We start from the raw sequence: 9,337 nt of genomic DNA on the forward strand, positions 1-9,337 counted from the left end.
ACCACATAACTACACGTCATAACACTCAAACATAGGAAACATACGCATGTTCCAACGATAGCTTTTCTTACTTGGGTAATCTAAACTTGTTTCATTCAGTTAGAATAACAATCTTATTCAAAATGATTCCATGTGCAGTTTACAAGTGAGAATAAATCTTTAGCATCCAACTCGCTTTTTCTGATAGGCTGCCTACAACAAACATGGATTTCATCCTGCAAGTCCAAAGTAACAGTATAACACTGGTACGCAAATTTTTTTTTCACACGTCAGTTGCGGGCTTTCAATCCCGAAGGCTATTTCCGAGTAGCTACGAACGTAAACGGAAGTTCCGATGTGTTCGGATGCTTATCGATTTGAGTTGTCGTTCGTGTCTCGCTGACCCAGTACACGGTAGCGCTGGAATGAGTGCAATCCGAGCTACGAACTTTGCCGATTGCAATCTAGAAATGATCGTCACTGCTGCAGGGTCAATGTGTGAATTAATAGGATAGAGCGAAAAGCGAAAAGAATGCACTCAGCACTCTCTCAATCCATGCTGAGGCTCATAAACTCCCAGCCTGCAGAACATCATACAGACAGCAGTCTTTCTTTCCTCGCACCATTGGCGAATGGAACGCCCTCCCACCACAGGCAGTATCCTCAGCCTCGGACATTTTCCTCTCACTGATTGTCAATCATCGGTTTGGATCAACCAGCAGGTAAGTTATTGTTTTTAAAATCCAAGACATGACCATTGCAAACGTGGCCTTTGTAGAACTGAGCATGATTCATCTGTTGTGTATGTCATGTGTGTGTTACTGAGTAACTGGGTGTGACTGTGAGTCACAGAGTGTGTGCTTGTTGTGTTCTTATTTTTTTTACTCAAGTTTAGAAAATGCTTGATCTTTAATCTATATGCACAGAATCAAATGTTGCTGTATCAGTGTATGAACTATGGTTGTAAAAGAATAAACAAAACAATTACTGAATTAGTGAGTGATTTGGCTCTGATACTGAGTGAAGTTGAAATAGTTTGTTTGTTTATTTGTTGCTTAACGTCCAGCCGACTACTCAGAGCCATATCAGGACGAGGAAGGGGGGGATGAAGGGGGCCACTTGTCAAGCGATTCCTGTTTACAAATGCACTAACCCATTACTTGTGTCCCAGCAGGCTTTAGTAAAACTAAATTAATACCTACTGGAAGATTACCAGTTTCCAGTATGTTAAAATAGGCTTAACCTATCTACTGCTGGACTTACATCAGAACACTAACAGATTAAACTATACATGAATCGCGAGACAAGCGGCAAGAGAAGAGATTTTTGGAAAAAATACAGGTAAATGAGCAAGAAGGCAGAAAAAAGAAAAGAATTCATGAAGAAAAAGAGAGCATGACAGGAAAGAGGAACCAAAAATCTACCTAACAGCAAACTAGAAAGCTCCTGCGGTTCCAAAAACAGGAGGGGCCTTTAATTTCATAACCGCAGTGCCCCACTGCGGGAAGTTGAAATAGTACTTATTTCATTTTCAAGACATGTTAATAGTTATGTTAATATTGTTATGGTTTTTTTCAGGCCTCCCGAGAAACCAGAGGTGATGTGCATCATTCATACAGCTCCTGTCTTTCAGTTCCAACAGTTTACCTTTAAACATGGATACATGTACTGGAGAGGTATCAGGATGACTTGGCATGGTGCTTTACATTACAGACTACCCCTGAAGAGTAAGTTACACATTTATAAGGTATTGGTGATGGTAGTCTGTAGCTATAAACATGCATGTACTGATGTAGATCATTCAGCAGTCTTTTGTTCTTTGTAAATTGTATTACATTTACAAGTACTTTGTAGATGAAATTATTCATACATTTGAAGATGCATAGTAATACTGTGCATGGTAATTCACTAATTGGTATGATGTACTTTGTATACATAATGGTACAAATATCTTTATTTTCTCTCTCCTTCCCATCTTAAAGTTTGTTGCAACCCTATACTCATAAAGTGCATTATGCTGTTTGTATGAACATTGATTTGAACTATTGTGATGCAAGAAAGTAAAACATGAAATAGCTAGAATGAAAGATTTACTCATTACTGGAATTATTTTAAATACAGTCAGTCCTTTCCTTGGCTCACAATCACAGATCTGGCCAGTTTTTTTTTATAGTTTTTTTAAATTTTTTACATGGAATAAGAGTTATATAATATAGTAAAACGTATCAACACCCTGACTGCCCCTGCGCAGTGTTAGAATTTTCTGAATGACTTCACATCACATTTCTCAACAAAACTGTAAGGTGTCAACGCTAAATAGGGAATGTGTGTGGGATAGTAAATTTCCATCACATTCCGGAAAAACCGCTCACATCAGCAGCATAACAAGATATCATGTCGTTAGAAAGGTTCTTGTGAGGAAGTCTTTTTAATTTTAATGATGAAAGATTCTTTTTAATTTTAATGATGAAAGTATAAATAAATGGTTTTCACAGGAAGGAATGATGGCACCTGTAATATTACAGAACAATGTTTACAGTTTAGTTAATAGTTGTCACTGTCAGTATCACCCACACCATTCTCCATCCCACTGATTGTGTGAAGAACAAGTACATGTATTACTTCCTACCTACCTTCCGGCACCCCCACCACACACCCTCTTCTCAATACCAAAAACATATCCCCATCAGCGCACAGCAAAGTCTGAATGTGCTCAGTAATACATTTTCTTTATTTTCCAGGAAGTGAGGTGCCGAGGCAGCTTGCAGAGTGGTGCCTGGCTTTGCTGAGGATGATGATCAGATTCAATCCATTCTGTGCTGACAGAGCTACCAGAACTGACCCACACTGCTGGCATGACCTTTACAGCTGCATTCAACACTTTACTTTTACGCTGGTAACTTTACGGTTGCTCTCTCTCGATTGAGCATTTTTATTTTAACTAAGGGGTACAAGAAGGGAAAAGCCCATACGACTCACATGCTTTACACATTTTTCCTACCAAAATACATGTGACCTTGACCCAAGGTCAAGGTCATCCAAGGTCATGCAACACAAAGCTGTTAATTCAAGACATAGGAAGTACAATGGTGCTTATTGGCTCTTTCTACCATGAGATATGGTCACTTTTAGTGGTTCACTACCTTATTTTGGTCACATTTCATAAGGGTCAAAGTGACCTTGACCTTGATCATATGTGACCAAATGTGTCTCATGATGAAAGCATAACATGTGCCCCACATAATTTTTAAGTTTGAAACAGTTATCTTCCATAGTTCAGGGTCAAGGTCACTTCAAAATATGTATACAATCCAACTTTGAAGAGCTCCTGTGACCTTGACCTTGAAGCAAGGTAAACCAAACTGGTATCAAAAGATGGGGCTCACTTTGCCCTATATATCATATATAGGTGAGGTATTGAATCTCAAAAACTTCAGAGAAAATGGGAAAAATGTGAAAAATAGCTGTTTTTTAGGCAACATTTATGGCCCCTGCGACCTTGACCTTGAAGCAAGGTCAAGATGCTATGTATGTTTTTTGGGGCCTTATCATCATACACCATCTTGCCAAATTTGGTACTGATAGACTGAATAGTGTCCAAGAAATATCCAACGTTAAAGTTTTCCGGACGGCCGGACGGCCGGACGGACGACTCGGGTGAGTACATAGACTCACTTTTGCTTCGCATGTGAGTCAAAAAGTAAATGCCTCTGCAGAGATTCGAACCTAGGACCTTGAGATTTTCAGGCCCATGTCCTAACCACTAGTTTTTTTTTTATTGTAAGATGGATATATGTCTAGTGGATGCAGCTACATGTACAAATGTGCCAAATTAGAACTTGCATTCTCAGCCTATAGTTTTCTTGGGCCATTCATGCGAGTACTAAATATTGTGAATGCATTGGTATTCCTAGACTATCACACATGTATGTGAGACTGCCTTTTCTTACTTTTGTGAACTCACTTTGTTTACCTCTTTGTGTTAATAAATGCAGTTTATCAGTTACCTCTGTTGGTTTCTTCTGCAAGTATGTCAAATGGCCCACACACACCCTCATGTGCACACACACACAGACACGCACAAAATCAGATCTCAAGTGTAACTATTCTTTTTGCAGTTTTATTTTAATGCTCATAATCAGTCAAACAAATAATTATATCATCACACTTGCACCTAAGCTTAAAGTAGCAGTCCTGCATACATGTGTAAATGTTTCAGGTCACCATCTGTCCTGGCTTGAACATGCAATAAGAACACCTCTACACAAACACACGTACAGTCAACTGGCTAGCTGCTTCCCTGTAAGGCATATTTGTCTATGAATTAATCGATTTTCCGCAGACAGCAGCCAGGTAGTGGATCTTTAGTATATGTCCAAGCAGACGGTTGATCTTATTACAACACATCAAGGAAATATTTAAAAAAAAACTGATTCCTAAATCTAACCTTCCAAAGTTCATAATCAATAAAGAAGAATGGTATGTTACTGGAACCCTTTATTTATGACTTAAGGCAATGTGCGGCAGTAAAATTACCAAACTTAAAGGTACTGAACTTGTCAAATCCAGGTGCACGGATCCCCTGGGGCTTTTAGTCATACCTCAGGCAGCTATCCGTTAGAAGAACTACCAAGTTTCATTGACTTGCACCCAAAGAGTCAAGAACTGCGATTTTTTTACGAATTAATTTCGGACTCCCGGCTGGTCTTGACCTATTTTTGGATCTAAATTTAGATCAGGTAGATCACCACATCATGCACAAAAAGACACGTCACTGCAAACTATGTCAGACATCATCATGAGTTTGTGTAAAACAAAATGGAGGCCGGAATCACTCATTTGAATCGAACTCAGACCAAACACCACGTAATAACTAGGTTAATTTATGCACTCGCGTGAACAAGAAACTGTCGAGCTTCACAGATGTCGTCGTTGGGTAGTTTTGGGTTTGTTTTACTACCATAGGAGGATTTTTGAACTGTAAATGCACTCAGCTGCAACAAAAACGCAAAACTAAGGCTGTGAGCTGCATTGTGCCTTTAAACTTAAAGAATAGTCAAGGAATAACTTGGTTTTCTGGTTAATTCTTGAAGTGACTTATTTAAATGAATGAAAACATTGTGGATGGATATAGACTGCTGTTGCAATGGAATCTCGCATTAACAGCGCCATATGGGATTTCTAGAAAACAGTTTTACAGCAACATCATACATCAGAAATTCATAATATTTAAGGATACACATGTATTATATCTACAATCATAAAGAACGTGTTTTTTGTTAAAAACTACAGTTGAATTTAAATTAATTATTGTAATGAATATGCAGTAAGAAATTCGTTCATCCTCATGACAAAAGATATCAAAATTCAACTGTAGTCTGTTGTCAAAAATCGTTCTATATGATTGTAGATTGATACATGTGTATCTTTGTGCCAAATATTAGGAATTTCTGATGTATGATGTCGCTGTTAAACAGTTTCCTAGAAATCCAATGTAACGACTGTTTCCAACGGCACTCTACGTCGATCAGTATTCACAATTCTCCGAAAGCGGCGTATGGCTGCCTAAATGGCGGGGTAAAAAGGATCATACACGTAAAAATCCACTCGTGCAAAAACACGAGTGTACATGGGAGTTTCATCCCACGAACGCAGAAGAAGTATTCACAATAGTTTTATTTATTTTTGTGCAGAAATCCAGGTTATTCCATGTATTTTCCGAATTCAATTTTACTGCCGCACATTTCCTTAAAGGCACAGTGCAGCTCACAGCCTTCGTTTTGCGTTTTTGTTGCAGCTGAGAGCATTTACAGTTCAAAAATCCTCCTACATGTCTTTTTGTGCATGATGTGGTGATCTACCTGATCTAAATTTAGATCCAAAAATAGGTCAAGACCAGCCGGGTCTGAGTACGAAATTAATTCGTAAAAAAATCGCAGTTCTTGACTCTTTGGGTGCAAGTCAATGAAACTTGGTAGTTCTTCTAACGGATAGCTGCCTGAGGTATGACTAAAAGCCCCAGGGGCTCTGTGCACCTGGATTTGACAAGTTCAGTACCTTTAAGAAAATGTAAGATTTACTGAACTTTGACCCAGCAGTTTTTGTAAGTGGACAGGCCTTAGTTTTATTTCGGTGGCATAATTCAATGCGCTTCGTCAAAATGTCTTGAACTGAAAACAAAAGCAGACGCAAGACTTATGGTCAGTTGGAGTTGTCTCCCGTACTCCTAACTTGAATGTGCTGCAGACAGGTGTACCCAAACAGCTCATATCACAAACGGTTTGGAATTCCCAAAAACGCAAGATCCGCACTGCACAACTTCAGTTCAGCGCTCGGTCTCTTTTTGAAAATGTGTATCTTGAGAGAAAAATATAGAATATTGCACCGTCCAAAGGAATGGAGTTCTTATGGGACAATGACAGCGCTCAGTTCAAAACGATAGGACAACTTTTTAAATGAGGCAGGGCCGGACTACCGGGGGGGGGGGGGGGGGGGGGGGGGTTATGGGGGTTGCGCAATCCCCCCCCCCCCCCCTAGCCTAAACATGTACCTCACTTATTTAAAACATTTTTTATGATTGTAAATTGTATGCCGTTTCATGCAAGGAGCGACCATTTTCCTATCTCAGAATATGACCTACCCATCCACAATATAGGGGCTCTGCCCCTTGACCCCGCCAAGGGGAACATAACCCTGGACCACCACTGGCAACCCCCCCCCCACCCCTCCTCTTAGCCTAGTCCGGCCCTGTGAGGCGTAGCGGGCCTTTAAAACATTGACAAAAATGTACAATAGCAACAAGTTGTAATGCTCAATACAACCAATACTGAGTGGACATTTACAATACTGGGAAACAGTTCTTTTTGTCCGGTGATCCTCTGCGGCTGTTGCTGTAGTTTCCCCATCGATCATAGCTGGACTTGGATAGCACTGCTTTTCATCCACATTCACTGGCCAGGTCTTCGTCATCTTCAGTCACTACTGACAAATGAATGAGAAACGAACGGATCTTAAACACAACGACAAGAACAAGTCTAAGTATGAGTATAAAGTAATAAGTTGTGTACTGTTTGTAACTGACACACATACACACACTAACCCACATAAATGCCAAGAGCTTAAACATTCTTTTTCCCTGGTAGACAAGTTCAAATAAAATCCCACGACTCCCCCCCCCCCCCCCCCCCTGCTGCGTCTGATTTTTGTTGGAACCCCAAAGACAGTGATTAAGTGGATTTCCATTATAGTCAAGGCTGTTTTCAATGTAACTTGTAAGCTACAGAACATGTAGTGATGTACACACATACAACTTTAACTTGTCTACATTGTATACATGTCTGTCACCATATTTGAATACATTCAGTTCACTAATTCAGTCAAAATTTCACTGAATGTAAAACGACATATTATTCTAGAAAGATATCAATGCCACTGTCCTACATTATCATAGGAATCATGTGTGTCAAGTTCTATTATTATTTTCCTTTTAAAGTTTTACGCTCTCTGTGCTCTACACACATGCATAATATACATGTTATACATACTCAAAAAAGGAAAATAATAATAGAACTTGACACACAGTTTCATTGAGATAATTATATCCTGACAGTGACAGTGTTTACTGCAATGCATTTTGTTTTAATCAAACATACACACTGAAAGTCATGCGCTTCTAGTATATTAGTAATGGTTCCAATACGGGAGGAAGTGATCACCATACTGGTGAAATAAGGCTAAGAGCTTGCGGTTTGGAGTCTAAGTCAGTAGGTGTTCATTATTTTATTATTATCCCTGAACCTGAATTATAAAAAAAAACACCACTCTCTCACAGTCTTGCTCACAGTCACACACGCACACCTCCACATGAGTTATTCTGACCAGAACTTGAGAATGAGAGAGAGGGGAAGGAAAAAACACACTGTATGTCATAACACTGACACTGACAGTTGTACATAATAAAACCTTTTACCTGATTCGTCGCTGGCCATGCAGCAATCGGTTGGCTTTTTCAGCTGAGAGGAGACCTGCAATAAAATAATAGATGAAGTACCAATCATGGGAACATCACTTTCAAAATGGTGAGTACTAGCAGAGCAGTAGAACCATTGATTGCCTTTCAAAGAAACGCACTGTAACCAGCCAGCCTGGGTAAGTCAGCAATTTGATTCTTGAACTAGCCTCCAACCTGCTTGCAATTATATTCCGAGAAGGTTATCTATTTTTAATTCTAGCATTAAAACATTTGACCAGCACTAGCTTTGATTTTTTATTCACTGTCTTGGAAGTTGGATTCAATCTTAAAAAAAAGGATTTTTAAAATATTATGTCTCATGCATCTCGAATTGGGTCAAAAAGAGGTTGCAAAAACATGGCAGTGGTACTCTTCTTCTTCTCCACATTAATGAGGAAATCCCTGTACAGGGCAACTATCTTCGTACCTGACGTAAGGCAAGGATACATACATACACGTACAGGTACATGCATCCAATGTTGTTGTCAGAGACTGACACTCAGTGACTGTCAGTGACAGTGAGCGGAGTGACACATGTTGCAACACATACTCGCAAAGACCCACTCTAAGTATAAAACGAAACATGGAAACTTACCTCTGGTTAATATGCAATGGTTCGCCCGTCCCAATTCTCTCGCATTAGCAAACATCATTGGAGATTCTTTCCGCATTGATCACCTTCGCTCCTTGCCTGCCATTTTGTAACTTGACTAAAAACCGAAACGCTATAGGTCTGACAAACCACGCTCAACGTCCAAAATAACTTGAGGAGGAAAAAAAAGAGCCCACAATCTTTTTTGGGGCAAAAACGTTGTTTTGAAATCTCCGAAGCTGCTTGCAAAGTCAAAGATGACGCAGAGATCTGTACAGTATCTCCCTGGATGACGCAAGGATAGTGTTCGACTCGGCTCTTTGACTTGGTAAACATCGGAACTTCCGATTACGTTCGTAGTTACTCGGAACCAGCCTTCGGGATTGAAAGCCCGCAACTGACGTGTGAAAAAAAATTTCGCCACTGGTACACATGCTACTACACAGAGAACGAAAAACGTAACAGCAACTAACATTCAAACTGAAAGAAACTGGTGGCAGTCAGTGGATACCACTCAGGCCTCGTCTTCCATGTAGCGTTACAAAAACACGCCATCCCCAGTTCTTTGTTGTCTTGGGCAAGATCAACCGTGACTGAACTGGACACTGTTGTTGACATGATCTCATCTTGTTCATCAGGGAGAGCAGGGTTGAGACAATAGAAGTGAACATAATTCACTACTGGCTTCCCTCCTGTCACAGTACAGGTCAACTTGTCTCCCCTTCTTAATACGTCACGCCCTGAGGTTAGTGACT

General features: G+C 39.9%; 2 long non-coding RNA genes across 2 annotated transcripts; one reads left to right on the forward strand and one right to left on the reverse strand.

The window, feature by feature from the left end:
* The first annotated feature begins 266 nt into the window (after positions 1 to 266).
* Positions 267 to 3,985, forward strand: LOC138954741 (uncharacterized). The gene is made up of 4 exons (XR_011451952.1): positions 267 to 701; positions 1,558 to 1,706; positions 2,721 to 2,927; positions 3,681 to 3,985. It is a non-coding gene; the product is annotated as an uncharacterized lncRNA (long non-coding RNA).
* A 2,687-nt stretch (positions 3,986 to 6,672) lies between these two features.
* On the reverse strand, positions 6,673 to 9,008 carry LOC138954746 (uncharacterized). Its single transcript, XR_011451955.1, has 3 exons — positions 8,586 to 9,008; positions 7,949 to 8,003; positions 6,673 to 6,960 (listed from the first exon to the last, which is right to left on the reverse strand). It is a non-coding gene; the product is annotated as an uncharacterized lncRNA (long non-coding RNA).
* Between the last annotated feature and the right edge of the window lie 329 nt (positions 9,009 to 9,337).

The sequence above is a fragment of the Littorina saxatilis genome, unplaced genomic scaffold (assembly GCF_037325665.1).
Source record: "Littorina saxatilis isolate snail1 unplaced genomic scaffold, US_GU_Lsax_2.0 scaffold_232, whole genome shotgun sequence".
NCBI classification, from domain to species: domain Eukaryota; kingdom Metazoa; phylum Mollusca; class Gastropoda; order Littorinimorpha; family Littorinidae; genus Littorina; species Littorina saxatilis.